The 25,583-nt window shown below is 36.1% G+C and overlaps 1 protein-coding gene across 8 annotated transcripts in view; it reads left to right on the top strand.

The window, feature by feature from the left end:
* The window catches only part of LOC138933701 (uncharacterized), a 211,494-nt gene that overhangs the window by 48,045 nt on the left and 137,866 nt on the right, over positions 1 to 25,583 (top strand). The gene's annotated exons all lie outside the window — the stretch shown is intronic.

Below are 25,583 nucleotides of genomic sequence, written 5' to 3'. Positions count from 1 at the left end.
GGGAAAGTGAAAAAAGAAAGGGAATAGGAATAGTCGCAGTAAACGATGAAATATCGCGCAACATTATTTTTTTTTAGTTTCCGAATCTTTTTTAACGAAACTTTGGCAGTCAGAGTTATAGTGCCGACAACGAACGCGAAAACGTGTTCCACGATAACCGATAACCGAAGGATTGATCGCGTCAATTAACGAGCCACGACTGTCTGAAAGTTAGCAAACGAGTACAATTAATGGCGCATCAACGCGGTAGTCAAGGAAAGAGACATCAAAATGGAACAAAACTTATTTATATTGATCAAGACTCCAAAACACATGTTTTCATAATATTAACAAAATAAAATATTAAACAATATAATGATAACATTTATTAAAATAATATAAACTTATAAAAATTATATATATTTCAATTAATTAATTTCAATTAAAAACTTTGTAGAATAGCAACATGTAAATACATGCAATATTTCAATATACTTAATATAATATTACTTCAAAGGGTTTTAAGAAACAATTTTAATATATATATGTAATGAAATTGAAGCAAATTTTAAACGATGTTATAAAAATATATCCCGTCAATGCAATCGTCAATTATTTTAATTACGTTTCTCTGGAAAAATAAGTTTAGAATTTAATCTAGTGCACGCGTAACGAGAAGCGTCAAACCGGGAATGATGATAAATGCATAAAATACTCGCTTAAGAGAAAAGCAATCTCACGAGTATTCAGATCTCGACGGACATTAAATTTTTATAACCCAGGACATTTATCCGTTAATGCCGTCACTCCTCCTGATGGATGTTGCAATAATCGAATTACAGGAATGATCCGTCACATAATTTATTATTTCCGGACGGTTTTAATGTAACTTATTGTTAATTGCAAGAGGGAGAGTTTAAATCGATAATTATTATTATCCACAGCTATTTTACTTTGCAATTCTATAACCTTTGTTTGTATTAATGAATTTGTATCATATAGATATTGCGTTGATGGATAGATTGTGTGAGCCATAAACTCATATAATATGATATAATGCCATAATGATGTCGAAAGATAGAGAAGAAAAAGAAAGGAAAGAAATAGAGAATTATAGTATAGCATATAATATTCTTATAAATGATCAGAAGATATATTGTATATATATATAAGATGTAGCTTTTATTTAAATTTATTAACAAAATATAATTGTTATGTTATATCTAAAGACTTTTACATTAGCATTAAGTATAAATATGAGAATATTGCAGAAAGTAAAGTATAACATAAAAATAGTCGACTGACTACACTATGCGTTATCTTTCGATAGAAAATATTTTATCTTACATACTTTCTCGAGAGAAAACGGAAGATCTGGAATAGGTAACAATGTATCTACAACAGGATCAAATTATCGCACACAATGAACGATATTGCAAGAGAGTTTAGCCAGAGTACAATTTTACCGAATGATCATTCGATCCACGAAGAACAGATTGAAAACCAATCACGCTTTGCTCCGTAGAAAGATATAGGGCCCTGTTATACCTGGAAATCAATCTGAAACGTGCCCGAAGTAACACAATTTTCTCCAATGATGTCTAAGGTTACCGTTGCAGAGGCCGCATATAAACTGATATGAGAACGTCCTTGAGTTTGCAACTTTCGCGAAGTCTGATCGCAGTCTTAATCACTAGAACTTCATCGTGAGAAATTAAGCACTACCGTTCTACAACTCCGACGTATCTTACCTTGTTTGTCTTAATGAACAGGTCTTCAAAGTTGTTTCCTTGCCTTTCCCAGATTTACTCTCTAACATTCGTAACAGGAAATGTAATGTCCAAGTGACATTTTTAAGAATAAAAAATTACAATATTGGAATTATCCTCTAGAAGCAATCTATTACATTATTTCGAAAATTTCGATTAACGAAGTCCGGAAAAACAATTTACAGAAATATATATATATATATATTTGTCAGTGGATAACCATGACGATGCAAATGCGATATATATTTGCCGAGCGAAATGTTACCGTATTCGAAGCTCAACATAGTAAAACACATCCTATTATCCTAGGAACTGAGAACTTACCATCGCACCATTGTGGTACATAAATCTTCTGGATCATTACGAGTTCTCCATCCATTTAGTAAGGTCCTTTCAGTTAGATCCTGACGCCGTCGTAAGCGATGTCGTCGCGGTAACGACTAGGCTAGACAAGTGGGTCCTTTAAAGCGCGATCGAGATCGTCGCGCGTAGATCCACCGGAATAATTCAACCCGCAAACATCGTCCGACGTCAGTGGATCAGGCATATGAGAGAGAGAGAGAGAGAGAGAGGGAGAGAGGTTTGGACGAGCAAGACGAAGTGAAGACTCTCCTTTGCAGTTGGTTGTAGTCGGTAGCAGATTGTACTCTAATTAACGACGGGGAACAAGAGTACCCGAGAGAGATGGAGAGTCATTGTAATAACTCGCGTTGCTACGAGAAGCGGAGGAGAAAATGAGAGAGGAGGGATTGCATACAAAAGAGAGCGGGTAGGATGATGGTAGAATTTGCAAAAGGCGTGAATTCTTGAATAATATCGGTATCTAAAGTGCGATATCTTAAGTTAGAATGTTGTCGATTAATTAATACCCAAATACTTTGTATACTCGCTGTTTTTTTTTTTTTTTTTTTGCGTCTTGGAAACTTCTCAATTTCCGCTAAAGTTCCGCTAAAGTTTGTTGAATTTTGCTTGAAGATCAGCACTTTCGAGGAATATTGCGCGATGCGGTACGAGATATCGGAAAGACTAACTGTACCGTAAGCAAAACTGGGAGATGGATGGTCTCTCGCGTCGTATTAAAGAGACCCAAATAAAGTCAAGAGTCATACAACTCATACATTGATTTATACCAATTTAACAAGAGCAAAACGCTTGATCTTTTCTAAGTCTTTTAATTTTTACCAACTTAATATTTCGTCTCGTGGGTAACGAATTTTTTTTGTGGTGTCTGGTGGTTTTATTATTGGTGGTATTTGAATAGAAAGGTATGAGAAATTTTAATATATTGATTAACGCAGAACCGCGCGGCATTTATTGTTAAACGACGAGAATGGAGTAGTAATTTAATGAGTTTTATTTCTGAATTTCGATGATGTACTACAAAAAGAAACGAATAAATGACGCGATATCTTGCATATTACAGCGCGCATAGACAGCACAAAGAGTGCATTGTGAGTCAGACTTGCGTAGTTAATTCACATATTACACACATACGAGCCATGAATACGTAATATGCTGAAACCAGTTACGCGTACCTTGTCCCATTATTCGAACTTCAAAGGGATCATACTTCTATGTTATAGCATCACAGAAATTATATTCTTTTCATACATTATATCACATTCGTTTATAACAGATCGATCTTTACAACAATAGATAATTGATGTCGTCTAAGCCAATATCGTGAATCAATAAATTATTTTATAAGACCGCTTCATGAAAACGAAATTTGAAATAAGAAATGAAACATCGGTTTGATTTAATCTCAGTTGATACAATTGCCCGAGACAATCGTTGGGTCGTTCTACGTCTACGAATTAGTCTCGTTACTTCTTGATAAAAAAACAAGGAAAAAACGAGATAGAGACCTTTTACGCGCGCGTGCTCAAGATGCCGAATAAAGTTGAGCTCGCTCGTAAAGTCGCGGCGACACTCGAGTTGGATGAACGCGATTCGAATATCACGATCAGTATCCGAAGGTCGTAGGCTCTAAAGAAAGGCCATGCAAGCACAATCTTTTGTCATACTTTTCTCTGCCTTTACTTTTTCGCCTTTCATTATTTAATCTTATCATGCGAGACGCGGACTCAAACGCGGATCAAAACTCGGATATTACTACTTGCTGTCTCCCGGCAATTTCGCTCACGAGCCAAACTTCGATCCTCCCGCGCTTTTTATTGCGCTGCTTTATTAACAAGACTACGGCTACGCGACGCGAATTAATTACTTTATTTGCTCCAAACTCGTTTCGTTTAATGCGATAATAACGCAATAATTTCAATGAGCTAATTGTGTACGAAAAATATATCGGAAGCAGAAATTGTGATAATAATGATTAATGATTTTATTGCCAAAATATTTATCTGATAAAATATCTTTTCAATGTGCTGTTAAAATATATTTCAATATTTAAAAATAATCAGATTACAAGAGATTCGATTATTATAAAAATAACCGGATTTCTTTATATGTATGTATACACACATGTATATAATTTATTCTAATCGTAAGTAATGTTGTTGCATTTTTATTTTTTATTCGTCATATAAAATATTATATAGACGCCAAATATGACGAATGCGTATCCGTTGTATTGATTTATAAGTCAAAATATAACATGTACGCGAGACGAAGGGGAACATATGACAATCTTACGCTGTGCGAACGCATAAAGCAAGAGGCAAAGGACGGGTATGCAGAGTACACGAAGGCGAAAACGTTTGCTTGGGCGAGTAAACAGAGGATGGCACTGTTTGCTTTTTCGAGGAGGAAGAAGCGAATACACGGAATACGAGGTGCCCGCATATCCTTCTCGTATGCGCATCTCTCTCTCTCTCTCTCTTTTTCTCTGCTCGTATGACAATCAAATATTGATGCTAACCTTGCTTTCATAAGCAACTGCTGCCCACCAATTTGTGTGTTCACAACGATAAAACTTGCTCTCAAACCCAGAAAGCGCTTCTCCAAAGTGAATTGTAAACTTCGCCTAGGCAACTTTGTTTTCCCGCGGACGACGGGATGCTCAGTTGATATTTCTCGCGGGACTCTATATATCTCAGTCATCTTATTTATTAACTCTCTTTCTCTCCCTCTTTCTCTCTCGTTTAAAATTTTATTTTCTTCAACAAACTATTGTAAAAACACTATTTTAATTTCTTTCATGCATTATATAAATTAGTGCTTGAAGAAGTAAATATATCCAGGCTAAATATAAAACGAAGTGGTTGACCTTTTTTATTAATGTCGAAAAATATCATGAAAAAAAATCATGAAAAGATTGCATAGTTTATACACAATACAAGTAACTTTTAATAGAAAATACCAATAATTATAATTCTATTTTTACAAGTAAAAATATATATATATATATTTTAATTCACGCGAGAAGATTAAAGCCATATCGGTAATAAATATCGTTTCTTGAAAAATCACACATCGAAAGTTTTCTCGTAAGTTTTCTCCATAAGGGCATAATCTATCGCTAAATTGCTCGGTTCGAGAACGAGAACAGTTGTAAAAAGGGTACGGCATATAATGAGAAGAAGATCCAGATTCCGTCACTTCCTCGAAATCGTGGGGACTAGCGCATTATTACGGCACGTCGAGACCGCAAGTAAGCGAAAACCTGAAAAGCCACCTGCGCGCATGGTGTGCAGGTGCATTGCAGTTTCATAGTCTTCGTCGTCCAACCCTACCCCATCGCGCTATTCACCGCCCCCGGCGGACTGGGGCACCGTCGGGCACAAACTGTAATCCTGTTTTCTAAATGTAACCCAACTTCGGTGAACATGTGTATGTCCGACCGCAAGCACTGTTCGACAATTTGTCTCCCGACGCTCCCCCGCACTCCTCTGTTTCTCTCTCTCTCTCTTTCTGTCTCTTCGACATCTCTCGGTCCTGCCGGTTCTCTCTGTCTTCCCTTATCGCATTTTTCTTTGCGTTCTCTATTCTCTCGGAGAAAACAAAGGCTTTTCGAAACTATATTTCTTTCGATATTTGTGCATGTATGTATGTGTCAATAAAGTGGACGATGCGTACAAGACGCGTATTCGTATAGCTATAGATACATAAAACACTTATGTGCGTATAGTAACGTAGATATGTAAGGCAATTTGGTCTGTGTGCACGCGCGCACTGGTAACTATTTGTATGTAGATATATATGTGTGTATGTTTCAGCATGTCCAATTTAACGCTTCGCTCGAACATTAAGTTAGGCGAGAAATTTACTCGGGATTGTTCTTCGAAATTTGCATTCAAGATTATCGGAACTACGATAGTAGAAATTACTTTATTTGCGCTGCTTATTGCAAATGATTTCATTTAGAAACGCGTTTAAGACGCGTTTTGACTGTGCTTAAACCCTAATTTTAGATGTTTAATTTTATTAATTTCTGCGATAGTAGCTTTTGTGATTCTTATTATTACGCCTTCTCTATTTTTCAATTATCGAGTTACTGATTTATATATTATCTTCCTCTCGATAAATTATACGATTACCATATATGACATTATTGCATCAAACCTTTGAAAAATTAATTTATTTATGAGGGATAATAATACCAGGTATTTCTTACAATATGATTATATATGCATGGTTTGGGATAATTACATGCATGCTTCGCTATATACGTGTATTTGCATATTCATAGACAATGTGATAATTTGCCGCGTGACCGATACGACTCTTTCGGTGGATTATATTAGCATATGAGAATTGCTCGACATTCGCTATCATCACTTTCCTAATCTCATTGAGAGAGAAGAGAGAGATATCTCTTCGAAATGTAAATTATCCATTAATTATATATAATTGACTCTTTCTGTCTTTCTCTCTCTTAGCAATATTTTTGTACTTTTATCATTTTATTCGACTAAAGAAGAATCACTGAATTGAATCGTCTGCTTTATCGAGCCATGTAGATCGACTTTACTTGACAAACGGACAACGATTTATACCATCAAAATTCAAATTTCTCCATTTCAGCTATTCGTCATCGCCCGATGAAGCTCGTAACATAGCAGTTTGGCAAGAACAATTAACTTCAAGCTGATGGCATTTAGCAATGCCGATCTAAATTCAACCGTCGTCAGATCTCGCATACCATCCCTTTATTCGACTCGTATCTGACAATCGATTTCTGTTATCCATTCCCCGAGAAACGCACATTATCACCGATCTCGTGTGCACCGGAATGTTTTATACGAATCTTTATACGTAAATGCGTGAATGTGTGAGACAGCGGCGATGGGGAAATCGATCTTCTCTTTCCCCTCGCATTCGTCGGATACGAGTTTTGTTGAAATTCGATGCCGATAATAGCACTTTTTCGTATCGATCATTCGACAATATCGAATTAGCGTCGATATTAAATTTCTTTGATTGAAAAAAAGTATTATATCTGTTGATATCATAAGACCAAAACCTAAAACATGTTCTTGAAATATTTTGTTTTTCAAAAATTTATTTTAAAAAAATATCTTGTTATTTTAGCATTACATAAAGCGTTAAATTTTTTTCCATAAATATTAAAATCTTTCTTAATGTCATAAGAAAATGAGAGAGTAATTCATTTTCATCGAGCAAGTTTAAATATTTATGATCTCCACTCTTTTATAAATAAAAAATGAATTATAGCATATATTTATTTTTTCAATTCTTAATATAAAATAAAATACTAAATAGTTGATTTTTATCACATGTATTATTTCGTTATATAGAATATTTCACGTAATTTTGGTAAAATATATATCAATCTCTGCTATCAATTTTATCCCCGGGGGGGAAAATTGGTTCATATTATTATCCAAATATCGATTATACTTTAGAAATGTCATATTTGGATAATTAGCCGGACACTGTCAGAAATTGCTATATCGCTACACGTGCGTTCGATGGCATTTTCAACGCGATGTCGAGTGATCGTCCGGAAATCGAGCGTGATGGTTGCTCACGGCAACGCGAGCCGGAAGAGCGTGTCGCGAGCGAGAATTGGCGAAATTCGAGAGAACGGCAATCGCAAAAGCCGCTCGTCATCGCGCGGCACAGAGGGGAAGGGAGAGCGCCTCGTAACTTGCAGCCCGGCAGCAAGAACAATTAGCCGGCAGACCCGCCGGAATTGCCATGGGCGGTGCAGCTGGCTGGTTGCTCTCGCACTCGTCACGAGTGCTCTCTCCGCATTTCCGCGCCGTACCATCCCTCCGGGCTCGTCGGTATATACCCTCTTCGCTGCATTCGCCACCGATTCTTGTCTTACTAAAGCAACCCGGACGTGAGTTACAACCCCTTCGGGCAAGTTTCCGCGGCAGCCGCTGCTATGGTCTGACGGTACCGCCGTAATATTGTTCAAAATATCCGGAGCTAATTCTAACACATCGCGAATAGGGCCAATACATGCTCTCCGTCCGGAAATATTCGTAATCGGCGCTTGACGCGAGATCAAAACCGTTTCTATACACACCGGATAAATAACGTGACGGGAGGAGTTTCGAGAGTGCGGTAATTAAATCAACCTGTCAATCTGTGGAAAATATATTATTAGATTAAATAGATCAAGTAATACATGACGCGCTACTCGGTAATGTAATTGAAGTTTCATGTATTGTATTCGGAAAGTAGAAAGAGAAAGTGCAATTTCCATTGAAAATATTATTGCGCAATCTATGAAAAATTAATGAGCAGACTTATCTCTATTAATTCTTATAATTCTGAAAAAGTCGAGAGCATCAGTTAAATGAAGAAATAGTCCGTACGCACGATAATGATGGATACAAACGAGCATAGAGTTTGGTATAATTACGACTCGGGTCATTATTTATCCGCATTACTGTATGTATCTGTGTGAACGATTGTAACTAAGCAATGCAATTAAAACTATGTTAACCAATTTACATCGCGTTCTGATTGGAATGCATTTTAGAACGAGTTGAACGAGAGAAAGGAGAAGCTAGAGAGAAACCTGTCTATTTAATGAAAATTAACTAACAGCCGTATGGTGTATCGCGCGGTATACAACGGAGCGATGAACTTTAGAATAACAGGACGTGATAAGAGCGAGCGCGATAGTAAGGCTCGGCGGAGAATGCAATAGATTATATTTCAATTTTGACTTCGATAGAAGAACGTGGATGAAAGGTGCGGAGCGCGAGTGATAAAGCCATAATATCTATCCGCCATAAAATGCAAAATCCGCTTTAAGTGGCAGTGTGATCTAATATACGATATGTTGGCACTTTTGTGTGCTGTTGGCATTAGGGACTCGAAGCGACTACGAACGATCTTACTTTTATCTGAACACTTTTCGATATGGGCTGTAAGTTATAACCATAAGAGCGACTTATCTCTCGAAAAGCGCACGTAGAAGATATCTATAATACTAATACTAGATGGGCTTAGAGCTGCATCTGTAGGGATAATTTAGTAAGACAGCGAATAAATAACAGCATTATTTAATCAAAGTATAATTTACTAACTCTCATTTATTTTCAAGAGATTATGCCATTGCTTGCTAATTGATTTCTCCTTCTCGATGCCAAACACGATTCTATAAACTTCTTCTTTATTTAATATTTCTACAAAATTATATCCGTCAACTCGATTTAATCTCGTCTTACATTCCGAGAGGATAAACGCGCAAGATAATTTTATCGCAAGTAGATATGTGCGATAAATATTTTTGTCATCTGCTTAATTACTTTCTCTCGTATTAATTACTTGTAAAGCCAGACGCGAAAATGAAATTTCGTTTATGCGCATGTAATTATTCAACTATTGCGTTAAATTATCGCGGAGTTATACGGCACGAAACTATGTGCGAGGTATAATATGCTTTACCGGAGTTAAAGAGAGATATGTTGCTGCAGCATTGTATAAATTTTCGAAGGGAAATACGTTGCCTGTCCAGTTGCCATTTGTCCATTAATGAATCGTCGCGTACCAATCCGATATATTTTGAGTTAATTTAAACCGCATTTGAAATATGGAATTTGCAGTTTAATAGAGCGAGATTTAATGCGTGCGGTTGCAAGCTTTGGGCGGGAGATCCTCGATGAAAAATTGAGATAAAAGGAGCGAAACTGACATCTCTCGCTGCATTCGACGAAATCGTTCAAATTTAATTGTAAAAACTGTATTTTTCAAGTTTTACGTAGAATGCAAGAGCATCCGCTCGTTTATTTCAGTACCATGTCAATCAAAGCGGAAAAGGATCGATATCGACAACAAGAGATATCATCAGTACAAATATGAAAAATATAATGAAGTCAATTGTTTGTTATCATTGTTATGATCTTTTTTGCATACCGGTTATTAAAGCTTCAAATAAATCGCACAAGCTTAAAAAGTAAAATATATTTCTTTTGTTTGTGTAATTAGTGTAAAAATATAAGTACCTATATATATATCTGCAATTTATAATAATATTATATTAAAAATAAATATATCTAATATACAGAGGTACAAAAAATATATATTTTAAAATAATAATTTTTTAAAAAAAGTAGAAAAAGACTTTTTTTGGAAAGAAAAATATAATTTGTTTTGTACGATATCTAATTTACATTTAATCTTTCAAAGACGCTTTGTGCAATATAAAGCAATAAAAAGAAAATATAAATCTGACACAAAGATACAGAAATGGCTGTACCACGCATATCTTTCCATGATTAAACAGTTTACTGAATAAAATATTTTCGAGATAAAATATTTCACATAAATATGGAAACACAGGTCAGACCGTAAACATTGTTTATTTACGGATGCGAGATTACTAAACGCTGGAGTAGGGGTTATACTGTGTGAGAAGAATCTTGATATTTACTTATTGTTAATTAATCGTCAATCTTTAATAAGAAAGATTCCGAGTGAAAATGTAAATTAGTACTGCTAGTATGGAAGACCTGCTGTGGAAAACTATGGATGTTAGGCAATTCGTATTTCGATCTTGACACATCATTATTTACTATTTTTTTACACTTTATTTATCTTATAAACACGTAATTACTCGTAATTTACCGAATCTTCTTTTCCTATCTACGTAATTTTATCTACTATTTCGTATAAAAGGTATTAGAGATTTGGGACATTTTATTCGATATTTAATCGAGCGCCAATTATTCGAGCGGAGAAAAGCGCGTGTCGACTTGATGAAACTCAATTGCACGGGTATGATACGAGTCTGGTTTTTAATTCGAGAGCTCGCAAGAAGACGAGTACTGTCCCATCCTACGCTAAACGATGCAACCCAATAAGAAAACGAAGGGTGCTGCGGCGCGGGCGAGATTACTTCTTTCCACCGGATAACTCCCAAGGCCCTCTCCTGGCTCGCTATATTCGAAAAGTTGGTAGTTTGCTCCTCGGCGAGAGAAAATTGCTTACGCTTTTTACGGTCTCGCAAATATACTCGCGGCTCGTGTTTATTCGCACGGTTAACCGAGTGTGCGATCCGAGGTAAACGATTTTTGCCGATTCTACATCCACTACACAAACTCCCGTAGATCATGAACTCCGCGAGAGATCGTGGATTTTAATCTCCGTCGCGGGAAAGAGTGGCTCGGAATCCGGAAAAAAGATTAAATCCACAAAGTCGAAGCAGGCAAACGAAAATTGAGCGAAAATAAGATTTATTATATTTTCATATACGACGTTTTTTTTTTTTTTTTTTTTTTTTTTTTTTTTTTTTTTTTTTTTAATATATATATATATATATGTATCTAATATGCTGGAGAAAAAGAATAATTAAAAAAGTTTCTAACGTGATGCGCTTTTACCATAAAGGTTACGCTATATATTTTTATATTGTTTCAAAACAAAAGAATTGTATAATATTCGAGTTCGTTAAAAATGTAACATAAATTGAAAAGTACGAGTCCCGCGCAACGCGAAAAGTAGGCTGTTCGCCTTCGAGGAACAGCAATTTTCCTTTCAGCAATAAGCGTTTGCGTCTATTTGCCTGACAGTTATTGATGCCAGTGTCACGAACAAGCTGCTTCTCCCGATTCTCAAGTTCTTTGAGAAAGCTCTACGCTCCGATGCCGCGTACTTCATCTCATCGTCACAGCGAAAAGAGTGAATTTAAATCCCATCTGCTTCGGCAAATGCATAAAGAATAAATTAGTTTAACATTTCAATTAACTTGTTCAAAAATTTAAATTAAATTCTTTTTGTAATTTATCGGGATACAAGATAAAATGCAAATGTGTGAATGCTCTATTTCATCAGATTATTAATATCTTCTTACAAACAGTTATTGATTAGTGTTCTGTCTTAAGCTTCTAGGTGACGGCTATTTTTACAAAGATACATAATTAAATAAATAAAGTTTTAAATATTTCTTGACAATAATACTGCAAGTCGCACTGATTTCCAGAAATAGTTTGGAATTAATCGGCAGAATGGATTAGGATCATTGGCACGACTCGTAAATTTTTAAATAATTTAATACTTCCTTGCATTTTTTTTCTTTAACAACGCGTTTAACTGCTGGGAAAACTACCATAACGTCCGTAATATAGAAATTCGAATGATTCCGCATTTGTCGTGGACACATTAACAGCTTATCAGAATCGCATTAATTGAACGTTTTGAAAGCCTATCTTCGAAAGTTTAAATTGTAACTTCGGCGCTCTCTATAAATTACTTGTATCGGATTTTACACAGACCTGTAAGAAACCTTTAAACTTTTAACGTCCAGACCAGTTACCACGCATACTCAACAACACATCGCGCTTCCCTCGTGTATTTTTTTCTGGTTTTTTTTTTTCTCCCGAGTTTCATGATAAACGCTGCCAGCAACTTTGAGGATTTTGTCTGCCACGAATAGGGTAGGGATTTGCGCTGAGTGGATCATAATTTTCCGTCCAACCGGTTCTCGACTCACTGCTTCTGAGCAGATTCTACTTTCCCGGTCGACATTTTCTACTTCTTGCCACTTCGCGATGTCGGTCGTAGATCGACATAACAAGCTTTCCGGACTTAAAGGTCTTAAGAAATGTCGCGTGACAACTGCGAGGAGCGCAATGCGATGGAATTCATCGGGAATCGATATCTATAGATGATGAACTACAATCGAGATGATTCAATTTTGTCGTAATTGCATCCAAATACATTATATATATATATATGCTTTTTGTTGTTTTTTTCTTTCATTTAACAACTTCTCGCATTCCAACTTCAACGCACAATTGATAAACTTTTGTACTATCTGCACTGTATTAACGGATTTTTGCACGCGCGCGTGATATTCGCGATGAAAATGGAACCAGCGCGCATCCGGTTTTCACAAAGGGGCATCATCGAAAACGATATCGTACAATTCTTTTTCTCTTTTATTGAAATTATTGTTATGCGGAACTCACAATGCAAACATCGCGGCGAGAATCCCATTGAGCGTTATTCTATATTGAACTCGAAATCATTGATCATGCCCATCAAACACTATTACAAAGCGCAAATACGATGAAAAAAATGTGAATATCTACAAAAAGAAAATACAAAAATGTTTGTTAGATTATTATATTTTTAAATGGAATAACTTTTATTTTGCATACATATATATATATTTATTATCAATTTTTAAAGATAATTTGAATGAAAAAGTCTAATATCGATTCAAGACTGTCATGATGAAAATTTTTTGGAAGGCTCGCTCAACACAAAGATTTTCACTTTTATCGATATTATAGTTTTACGGTAACGTGGATATTGTATAGATGTTACAGAATCGTAACCATAGTAAATTTCCTGTCAATATGAAACACGGAATATTTTCTTAGCTGTATCGGTTAAAGTAGACTTTCGCTTCGCTAATAAAGTACTTCCATCGATCGTTAACCCATTAACGCTAGAAATTCGAAACTAACTTGAAGGTTTTAGTAAACTTAAAATTTAATCTGAGTCTAGACGCTGAACTGATTGAGGTCTATATTTACAATCGCGTTTGTATTGAACTGTTTCTTGAGGATGCTTGTCGAGAAATTCGCTCGCTTCGCAGAACAGAGTCTTATTACATAATGTCACAGTTTAACGATTCAATTCTTATAGGCACTCTGCCTTAACTTTGTTTCCATCCACTTCGGAATTTGAAGGAATCTTTAATATAAATACAGATTGACTGCGCGAGAAGAAAAATGCATTTTCATAGTAGCAATACACAATTATGCAGATTTCAGCTCGGAAGTAGTCTCGCATCGGAGAATGAATAGTTAAATAGAAAGCATAGAGAGAGAAGGCAAGAAAAAAGTACATCTCGGAGCTTGGCACGTCGCTCGCGAACGCATTGCGCGAGTATTTTCTCTTACCGTTTCAGTTTTCTCCTTCCAACACGCAACATTCTCGACAAAACTCATTGTCTGGAATCCTCGCTAGTTAAACGTTCATTCAGATATCACCGCGACGCCGGCAGCGTCATAATTGCGCAAGAACTAGTTCGTTTTAATGATGCGAAATTAAATACGCGCGGCTGAGAAAAGCGCTGCGAATTATTCGCTTTTTCATGGCTACTGATACAAAGAATTATACACGCATTCAATTAATATTTATAATTGTTTATTTGCAATTTCATAAAATCTTATTATGTGGCATTTTATTAATAATACATCTCTTTTATCATTAGCGTTACGAGTAATTGCAATTTCTACTCCTTTATCCGTGTATCTTCCTTCGCGTTATAAAGAATTACGGAATTTATAATGATTGCAAAGATGCAACATGCCTTAAAATAAATATTTATCAAAAAAATGTTCTGAAACAAAATTCATTCTATGTATGTCTATTTTTGATATCAAATTTGATATAAAAAAAGAATGTAACGTACAGGAAAAATTTTGATTTGATCTTTCAAAAAACTTTTTATTCAATATTCAATATGTATCATGAATCATAAAGCAATATGTCGCGCATTCGACTATATATATATATTAGCAAAAAAGCATACCGAGAACACGTTATCGAGAAACGCATTTTGTTCTTTATCATGGATTACTTCGACGCTTGAGAGAATCACTGGATAAGTAGCGCTCTTCACAAGGCTTCTCGAAGAGCTGCCTTTAACTCTCGCAGTAGCACTCAAAGCGAAGAGATTCGTCGAGTCCTTCCACGTGGAAGAGCGTCGTCCTTTCTCTTCGTCAACCCCGCGGTACTTCCCGTCCATTTGCCATCCAGCCGTCTTCACTTGCGAAAATACGAAAGTAACCATAATGTAGACAGCCATTCGGATATCGGATCGTGTACAAAAGAGTGATGAAAAGCGTACTGGCACTCAAAATGACAAGAAAGGGAAGACGCTAGAGGAATTGCGCAAACAATTAAGTTTGGCGTAGAACCACCATGTGACCCCGTTGTGTATCTCCGTGAAAGCTCTGAAAGCGTCGCTGATAACAGTTGGCCTTCGAAGGGCTTTTCACGATACACGAAGGAAAGTTATCGAAAGAAACCGCAAAATACGCCGACAAATAATCCAGTTAATATCGATGAAAATCATGTGAAAGTAATGAGATATCTACATTAAAAATGCATTTAAAAGGGAAATCAATATATTTTAAAAGGAATAAAAAATAAAATTGTATGTACAAATATTTATTGCTCTAATAAATATGTTGAGAGAGATTAATTGCTATATGAAAATTAAAGCAAAAATGGGAAATTATCGGAGATTGAGCATGTAGGAATTTTTTTCACGGCAAAATAATATTCCAGAGTATCGAGCTTTTCGTTACGAGAATGGGGAGAAAATTATTTTTGCGCGATGACATGACTAATAAATGGATGTCTCGCTCTAATTGTATTACTATTATCAATATTTCACATTATGCTTTATCAACATGGAGACGGTTCGGGATTGAATCGCAAACAGGTAGCTCTAGGCAACGAAATGATTCGATTATAGAAAAGTTATGTTAAGGAAATGCACGATGCGATGGCCGCAATGCAGATCACTCGCTATTGAACGGAGAAGTAAATTTGTCGCGACGGAATGAACGGGAAGCGCGACAGAGTTAGCCACAGCCGTTGCTAAGTCAAATCGTTTTCCGATATTGCCGAGGCTTCCGACTGATAATTAGGAGTTTCCTTTAATTGAGGCGATTCAATCGGCCCCTTACTTCTCCCCTCTGCTCCAATCATCAGAGATTTTTAATCTCTCCAGCGTCTACGGTTTGGCCAAGGTGGCGCGGACTGCATTTGCATGTATAATTTCTTTCGCGAGAAAATCCCCATAGATTTCCGCAATTTATTATTCCACGAATTAATTCATCTACTCGAAATCGTAAATGCGTGCGGATAGGTCGAGTCGTAATAGAACCATATAACTGAGAAAAATAACTTTGGATTAAATTCATATTCTAATATATTGTATACTTATTATCAATATTGATGGAATTAAATAAATGATTTTTCCACGCATATGATTAGCCTCAAGAAAGAAAAATCGTTGTAATTATAATTTTAAAAGCGTGTGTTTCATTTCGCTTAATTTACATGCTGACACCGTAATCGTGCTGTCGGGAATTCTAATCGGCGATGCGGAAAGAGAAATTCCTTCGAGCGAGATATTTTATTTTTCTCGCGGAAAACGGGAATAAAAACCATGCGGTCGTAATGGTGCCGTCGCATAAAATAGCCGCGATTTAAGAGTGGCATAAATCAAAATAACACATCCCCGAAACATTTCTCATCCGTGCGGGGCCCGCTGACACGCATACGCATCGCGCGTGCGTGAATGCAAACGCAACGTAAACGCGGAATAAATCCGGAAATTCTCCGAATATGTGTGAGTGTTTTAAATCCTTCATCAATTACGCGGCTATAAACACGATACATGCGATTGGAGTAATTTTCTTTTGATTATTAAGGAAGTAATTCCTTTTCTAATATTCGTTTTTCTACATATACAATTGTTCTCTACATATTGTATTCGGATATAAAAGAAATATACTGTAATTTTTCGTTCTACGAAACGTAAAGATTCAATAGGTAATGATTCAATACGACTGCAAAGCTGCGAAATTGCAGAATCGAAGAAAGAAGTTTCTCTCACACAAGTGTGCAACAGAGTATTCCGGCGATAAATATATATGCGCGCTACGTGTTTACTTTAATGATACCCGGATGTGCAATAACATCTGAGACATTGTAGAGTCTGTTTCAACCATAAATGGCACACAATTTTGTAGACGCAGCTATAGATGCAAGATACGCTGCGAAACTTAAATTGTATCCCGCACTATATCCGATTAGAGAATGCTTCTTTTTTTTTTCTTATTGTACAAAAGATACTTTTCCCCCGATGTATAACTTACAAATATATTAAATTAAATAAAATCAAATTTTCGTATTTGAAATAGTTAAAATTTAATTTATATCGCGCATCATCCTCCGTAAAATATAAATTAAATCCAAACGCATTTATTATTTATCGAATAATGTAAGTATCCGCGTAAACAAGCCGTTATCTACAAATAACGCACATTTTACGCCTTATAAAAAAAAAAAAAAATTTTATACAGGACAATTTATATAGAAGGACGAATATTAAATCACCGAGATTGGCTAAGAAGAATTTGCCGCAAAATGCGTTAATGCGGAAGCGGAAAGTAATCCGCAATAGCGTACCTTAAATGCAAAAGAAAACGCACGTTCGTACGTATATACATACATTCGACGCCATCCACTTTTTATGATTGCATTCAATTGCCGAAACTTTATTCGGATACGTTTTTCGTCAATATTCGGGCCGTAATCTTACTAGCAGGTCGCGAGGGATTCCAACAACGCTTGCCGCGAATCAGCGTCGCGGAAATAGCGCCCATTTTTGCGAAATCTATTTTGCTCAGACAGTATTTCGCTTGTTGCTCCAACATAGAGTTTGATGGAAAAAAAAAAAATCACATTTATTGAGAAAGTGGGATAAAATTGAAATTCGAAGTGAGGCGTACAAAATATGACTTTGATAATTTCCAGATGTCGAAGAATTGGATGTTTTAGGGATTATATTTTAAAAATGAAAATAGACGAAAGCAGAAACAGATATATTGACCGTTTAGCATTGTTAAATATTGAATATGTCGCGCATTCTCCAAATTAAATCTTATGATTAACAATATTATTTCGAATATTATCAATTTGTGAAATATTGTCATGTTTTTAATTGGATGTTAGTAATTAAATTATTTGATGGAAGAAAAAGGATTAATTTATATCTGGTGGAAAAAATGTCATATTTTTAATATCAATACGTTCGTTATGTATGTAATGAATGAAGCATCATCAAATGGGAAGTCCGTTATTCCGATGCCAGAAATATTTGTAATTGTATCAACCAAATTGCAATATTCATCCGAGTAAGAGATATTTTAATCTATCACATGTTATTTTTGTAAAGGTTGTCCATCGTATGTTTTTTTTTCGTAAATAGGTAGTACGGATAACTGGGAACATTTGATTAATTAAATTAAATTATCGCGCATTACACCAGTTATTATAAATTCACGAGTTTGTCGATATTTTGTTATCATATTCGTAATATACAAAAAAAGAAAAGAGAAAGATAACGAGTTTATTAAAAAATACTTCCTAAAGAATAAGAAAATATATATGCTACTTAAAAATGAACATCGCTATATTTTTTACCCACAATGTATTTTGATTCTCGTTTTTTATTGATATAATATTTATGAAACAATTACGTGTACTTTATGCCGGCATACTCCAGCAGTAACAGCGAATTTTGTGATAAATAAACACGAAATAAAATTATATTTCCGATTTCTGTTATTTCATCGGAATTTATGAATAAATTGCAACTAAAGTCTGAATTTCATCGAAATGCATCAAATTGACGTATAAAATTGTATTCGAAATGTTTCAGGATAAGCCACGTAATGTCCTGCATTTGTTTGCACGCAACTCGCTTTGATTGGCGTGCATCTTGTTCAACGCGTCGCGCCGGGTTCGGTGAGATATGGGCTTTATTGTGCCTCGCGAAATAAGACGATTTTGAATGCCATTTTCCAAGATTGCCGTGAATTGTAGTCGAGTCGGCTCTTGTCGAGAGTCTTGCGGCGGAACGTGTCATCGGTACCTACCGGAGCAAGTCTTGGCAGACTTTTCGAAATGGAATTTTGCCACGAGGGAAGAGTCCTCTCCCTCGTATATCTCCCCTTGTAGAGCGCGTCTGGCGACGAAAAAATACCGGACTGAGTTTTGTATGTTTTGCTCGAGCTCTTGGAACCCTCGAGGAGCAAAACGAATTTTTTCTCCCGCTTGCCCATACGTACACACGCGTGCGCGCACAAACGCGTGCAAACGCGTATCCGAATGTGCGCTAATCTCAAGGGAGCGACTCGACTCCTGAAAGCCGACCGCCTACGGTCTACTGGCTTTATATAAGCTCCTTCGAGTATCAGGCCACGCCGCTATTTTCTGGCTCGCTTTGCGATTTCCGCTTTTGGCGAAAGAGTGTCGCGCACTACGAAACATGTGAATGCGCGTTATAAAACGTCATATTGGTATTATAACGTCAAAAGAATCTCCTCTAATATGCTACGCGTTCCGCATATGAATTTGCTGCACCTGCATTTGAAATCAATATCCGTGACCTTTGTGTGTATACCTCGTATCTTTACGGACCGGTTCAAAGCCAAAATGGCCATTATACGCGTAACATCTGACCAAACAGACAGCAAGCAATCTCAACTGGTCAATATGGAAACATCATCCTCGGCATACGAACACCTTCGCGATGAGGGGAGATATTCGATCAACTCGGGGGATCAGCGTATAATGTCCGTTAATCCTTCGGGACGAGGTGAAACGGAATACGAAGCAGCAGCAACGGAAGTGGAAATGTGGCCGGAAGTTCTCTATCTTGTTTGCGCATAGAGACAGAAACAAGTAGGATAATCTATTGTGACAAGGTGTTATCTATCATACATATTGAGAGCATTCAAGGGATACGATATTAAACAAATAACTTAGAATCATATTGAAAAAATACGAAGAGTATTATCTTTTATTAACGTAAAAGCTAATCATTTTTTTATGCAAAATAAATATGTAGAATACAATATCATGAACTCTTAATTAAGATAGAAAACATTCGAATAAGACAAGATATAATGGATGCATCTTATACCTTCCTGCCCTTCTTCATCGATCGTTGCACACAGCCTAGAATCGAATTAAGCCAGAATTTCATCAGATACGATCCAATAATTCACGGCGCAGCTGCAACAACGCGCCCGCGTCTTTATTAATAACGAGAATATCTACTTTTTCAAATACACACGAAGATGCCGGATCTCCTGATGAAAACATATATATACACTTACACGCAAACGCTATTCGCCGCCAGCCGCTGGCGCAGGCTTGCAATTAGCGGCTTAATAACTTTGCCGCTTTGTAGGAATTAATTGGAAACCAATGAATGCGAATGAGGTTGCTAGAACGTGGAACTTCCACGACGAAGAGAATCTCCCTATTGTCTAGCCCGAACAGTCCCGAGCTAAGCCAATTATCGGGCGTCCGGAAACGCCGAGATTTGGCGGGACTAATTTATGCCGGCCGCCTCGTGATTTCGTTCTAAGATCGCCGGTGCATACTGATTACTCTAAGCGCGGATTCAACGAATCCCGATGATCTTTATAAGATAGAAGCTTATCGCCAGGATTGGAAATCTTTAACACAGACTTTGAATAATCTTTCGCAAAAATTGAAGTCACACGCCCGGAAATTGAAGAGTAAAATAAGAAAAGAATTTGTGATCGTCTGCATTACTTTTATTCTCTCATTCCATCTTGTGCTAGAGACATACGATTCCTGTTATTATTTCAAAAGAATAATGACTCTTCGGACAAGGAATTGTTGTAAGAGGGTAGATAATGTATCCAAAATTGTCTCTGTTTCCGTTAGGAGATCGGCATTTATATCTATTTCGACGACGAAAAGACGGGAGAGATGCGATGAAGTCGCCGGATATGTCGGTGGAAATGGGAAATACCGGAAACGTGGAAATCGCATTCGTCTCTTCTCGGAAAAAGTTTATACATGTCTTGGAGACATTTGAGTTGGCCTCCGCGCTCTCGTCTTACCTCTTTATCCCCTCACAAAAGAGTATACTCAGCCTTAATCCTCTCTCTCATCAAGAATACAGGAAGTAATACGGTACTCTTGAATGATCCTGCAACTTTGATAGCGGTTTTGTGCCACGGAAAGACTTCGAGAAGCTCTTTGCGCCACAGATTTTTTAAACAAGAAACTTCGCGAATCTTGTTGTGTTGGATTTAGATTTTCTCGGGCTTCTTTCGTGTGCGTGTGTGTAAGACAATAATGACGACATAATTGCCGTATAAATTTACCGTTTAATCTAACTGAATATTTTTTCAATTTTGTTCTCTTAAAGTACGGAATGTGTAATTTCAATTTTATATATTACTATCAAATATATTCAAAAGAGAGAGAAAATTCAGCGAAATATAATTATCGATATTAGATATCTTTTATAGAAAATAATTCCATTAAAACGGATATGATAAAAAATATCTATTTTATAATATATAAAACTTATATTTTGTAATTATATATATATATATATATATAATCATATTTTTAAAAATTGCACTTTTGATATTATCTTTTCTCATAAAATAAAATAATATAATTTTTCTTCTTTAAATCTGTTCTCACATATATTTCACTGTCATCACAAATATGAAAAAGATAAATGTATCTTTGGGGAAATGAGTTTCTCAATAATTAAATTTTAACCAATACGGGTATATAAAGTCTGAGCTAGAATAGAATGCTGCTCACATTTCTGCCACACGAAGCCTGCTATCTATTTTAAACTACGTGAACTTTCGCCCCCGATAAATTTGTTACATTTTAATCTAATTCGACTATGTTGACGCGATTAATAATGTGTCGAATCGAATTAAACCGGTGCATTTATCAGCCGTATTATTCCCAGATGTTCATTTCCACACATTTAGCGTTTAATAAATTACCGATATATATAAAAAGAAGGAGCGTATATACCATATATTGCGTATTTCTTCTAAAATATCTATTTTAATTTAAAACGCAGGCATTCATCATATATTTCTCGGTTATGCGCTTTTGTTATCAAATATAAACTCAAATTATTATATATGTATCTTTCTTGCAATATGCAAACTAAATACATGCATATATATTGATGCATTTTTCGTTATATTAATATTAAACTTTAACAATATTTTGCTTTATGTATTTTATATGATAATATTGGTAATTATAACTCAATTATTTGTAGCGATAATATCATTAATTATCACGATTAAAAATATTCATTTTCGACATGTTAAATTAAATTTTTAAGCAAATTTCTATGAGCTAATTTAAGAATATCAATGATCAATTTAGGATTAATAATTAGGTAAAACCTCCTTTTGTGCTTTTTTGTCATACGTAAAATCTAAGAGGCCATCAAGGAGGTCTATTAATTTCGTTTTGTAGACGACCAGGACAACATAGTGCGCAGTCTATCAAGGCTTTAATGCGGTGGGGTCTAAGAACGGATAAAGAAACAGATTACGAGAGAAGCAAGGCCGAATACAAGCCCGAAGCACAGGCTGACCTAGAAAATGACTCATCCCTCCATCTTAAACAGTGAGATAAAGATGGAAAGAGTCTAAAGAAAGAAGTTAGCTCGGCGCGTTTGAGCGGTTCGGCGATCATCTCTGGGGAAGATTAAAACTTCCATCCCGCTAAATTCTACTTTAACCCCCACCGTCAAATATGAGGGATGAGTTCCCTTACTCTAATCTTAGCCTATCGAGACTTTTTCTCTTATTGCAATCCCTTTACTTTGGCTGAATAAAAGCAGCGGTTTTAGATGAGACATTTAGTGAAAATATTTTTATAATGTCGTTAAAAATTTAAAGTTAGCATTGATTATAAATAATCAACGTAAGTAAATAAAAACTGAACCTTGAAACTTAACGTTTACGGATTAGATTTTATTTGAACACTTCAATCTTTTAGATCACGGATCTCTCTCGGATTGTTTAGAAATTTCTTCTTTATATTATATCGATATATTTGAAGACACATTTGTCTTTATTATATAATTTAAAAATTTTTTAAAGGATTATATAATAAAATAAAAATAGAAAGGAAGACTCTGTCTCTTATTTTAAATAAACGAGAGAAAGGATATATCGTTCCATTTTTAAAATAAATAATTAACTGTGTATTTTTTCTCTTTTTTCTAATATATTTGATATAAAAATATTATTATTGGACGCGAGCAATTGAATTTCAAGACAGCAATGATGTACTGGAAGCGGATTACACGATCTCGAAAGGAAGGAGGAGAGAATATTGGGCTTTTCCTCATCATGTGGTCGATGGAAGGTCGTTCCTTCCTACGAACCTCTCTTCGCCCATGGGTTCAATTAATTAGAAGCGTTAAGGATGGTTGGACCTTTCTATGAGAACCATAAACTGAGTTGTCGAGAAGGCAGGAAAAAAGGGTCTACCGTACGACCCTCCGGTGAAATGTACGTTCGCGGTCTGCTAAAATCAGCCTTTCCTCGGCTAATTTATAAGGGTGTGAGATCTTTTTTTATCAAGCACCAACGATTTAATTTTTTACGTTGTTACACATGATCGTTACTTTCTTAAGCTTGATGTAACTATAGGGCTGAAAAAAACTTTTCACAGAATTATGAAAATGTTCTTTCTCTCTGTCTCTTAATGTAATATTTAATGATTATAAAGAAGTTCTCTTCGTATAAACCTTACATCTTGCATCAATTATTACGAATGAGTAATATTGAGATGGGAAGATCTTTGACAATTTGACGACGCATCAATTTGTCTTACAAGATTACGGAACGATTAATCTTATCTTCGCGTGGACATTCGGTACGCCATATATAGCTTAGCATCCCGAAACTCATTAGACCCGCGCTGTTAATTTTCGGATCTTGACGCACTCTAATCCGTGACGTACAATATACCCTGCGAGAGGATTGTTCTCTCGCTACCGGATTGTCCGTACGACAAGACGACAAGATACGAATCCATCAAGATGCATATGCACAATGGCGATAACGATCTCTCCCGTCGGAATCGTGCAACAATTAAGACAGCTTTAAGTCGTGTAACGTACTTAAACAATCCGATACTCTCGCACAATGCACATGCGCGGATACAACAATACGGATAGCAGTCGCCGTACGATCCATAGCAACTAAAGATCAATATCATAGAACTCACCCTGAATTGAGATCGTTTTTGCTCGCGTATGTAGGAATTTGCCTAGTATATCTATGTCGATAGTTAACATAAAAATTGCATTCTCTCTCTATCTTTTTTCTTTTTCTGCATTTGACTCATGTTTGAATTTTGATGCAGTTTTACGGCAAGTGCATACTTGTACATAGACGCGGTTAAGAGCGGAGGCGCGTCATGAATACAAATTTCTCTCTAATGGACTGGAAGTAACGGATAATAGTTCATTGAACTTTCATTGGTTAGCATGTATTATAAATAAGTACGTTTTTTCTCATGCATTTCACTAAATATTGCAAGCAAATTAGCTGACGGCAAGGTAAACTCGACGATACTATTATAAGCGATATGTGAAATTGCTAACGAATCAGTATTAATTACAAAATTACATATAAATAAATTTTATTTATGTATCTGTTAGCAAATATAATTTATTCGTTGGTTGACGTAATGTTCTGTTATTATTTTTTAGATAATTATGGTCGAAGGTTAATTAGTATGTGCTATCATAATTAGCTATATTTCCTAATTGTCTTATCTCTGCGTGACTGTTCAAAACGAAGGGATAAGAGAACAAAGATAAAGGCAATAAGATGAAGACAATAAGTGGTATTGCAACGGCGACATATCGGGCGGTGAAAAAAGTCAGTGCCTTCTAAATACTATACTTTGCAAAGGCCGATTCATTTTTCCGTGGCACGGTCGCGTAATTGAACGCGGCAAGTATGAAAATCGAGGTTATTAAGACCGAGTATGAGCTTTCGGGGGATTTTTATCGAAGCAATCGCGAGCGAAATGCAGTCTCGCCTGCTTAAGAGGCATCTTTTTCGTTGGCATCTCCTTGCATCGTTTATGCGTAAACCGATTCCCGTCGTTTCTCCCACGCACGTTGCTGAGCAAATGTGATACTGCGAAAGGGGGAAGGAGGGAGGAGATGGGAGTTTAAAGAGGGTAAGGAATAGATATAAGCTTGTTGGCCCAGCTCTCTGCGCGAAGACGTAATTGGTTCTGTTTCTGTTACCGTGGCTGAGATAATAAGGAGCGATAGTAGGATTATTAAGGAGCTCATCAGTACGCGCCACCTACCACGTATCATTTCAAAGGTTAAGATCCTCCCCGAAGATCCAGGCTGCCATTGCTTCCGCATCTGAGGAATTCCGGGGGACGGTCGGCAAGATGCGGGAATATCGATAGTAATGTTACGCGACCTCCGGTATTCCTGCGTAATTAAATGGAACAGTCGTGTTGTACGCGCCGTCTCTCGTGAGATTTAATAAGATCACAAGTGCGATTTATGACAGCATTTTTACGAATACAATAAACGGTATAATATTACATTTAGTTGCTAGGATATCGTAGTATTCGGTTTATAAAATTATCCTCCAAGATGCATAATTCGCATTCCATAAATGCATGTAAATCTTATTCGAGCAAGATATAATAGCGCGGAAGTATTGACGATGATGTTATTGATATATATTGAATAAAAATAGAAAAGTACAGACTACGTTCAACTTTTGATTAAATAGAATAATTTCAACTCGTAAAAAATCATGACTTTCATAT

Source organism: Polyergus mexicanus, unplaced genomic scaffold (assembly GCF_030449975.1).
Source record: "Polyergus mexicanus isolate NDT 795.1 unplaced genomic scaffold, iyPolMexi1.0 SCAF_5, whole genome shotgun sequence".
NCBI lineage: Eukaryota > Metazoa > Arthropoda > Insecta > Hymenoptera > Formicidae > Polyergus > Polyergus mexicanus.
The sequence above is the reverse complement of the archived record's forward strand: the minus strand, read 5'-3'. Positions and strand labels throughout refer to the sequence as shown.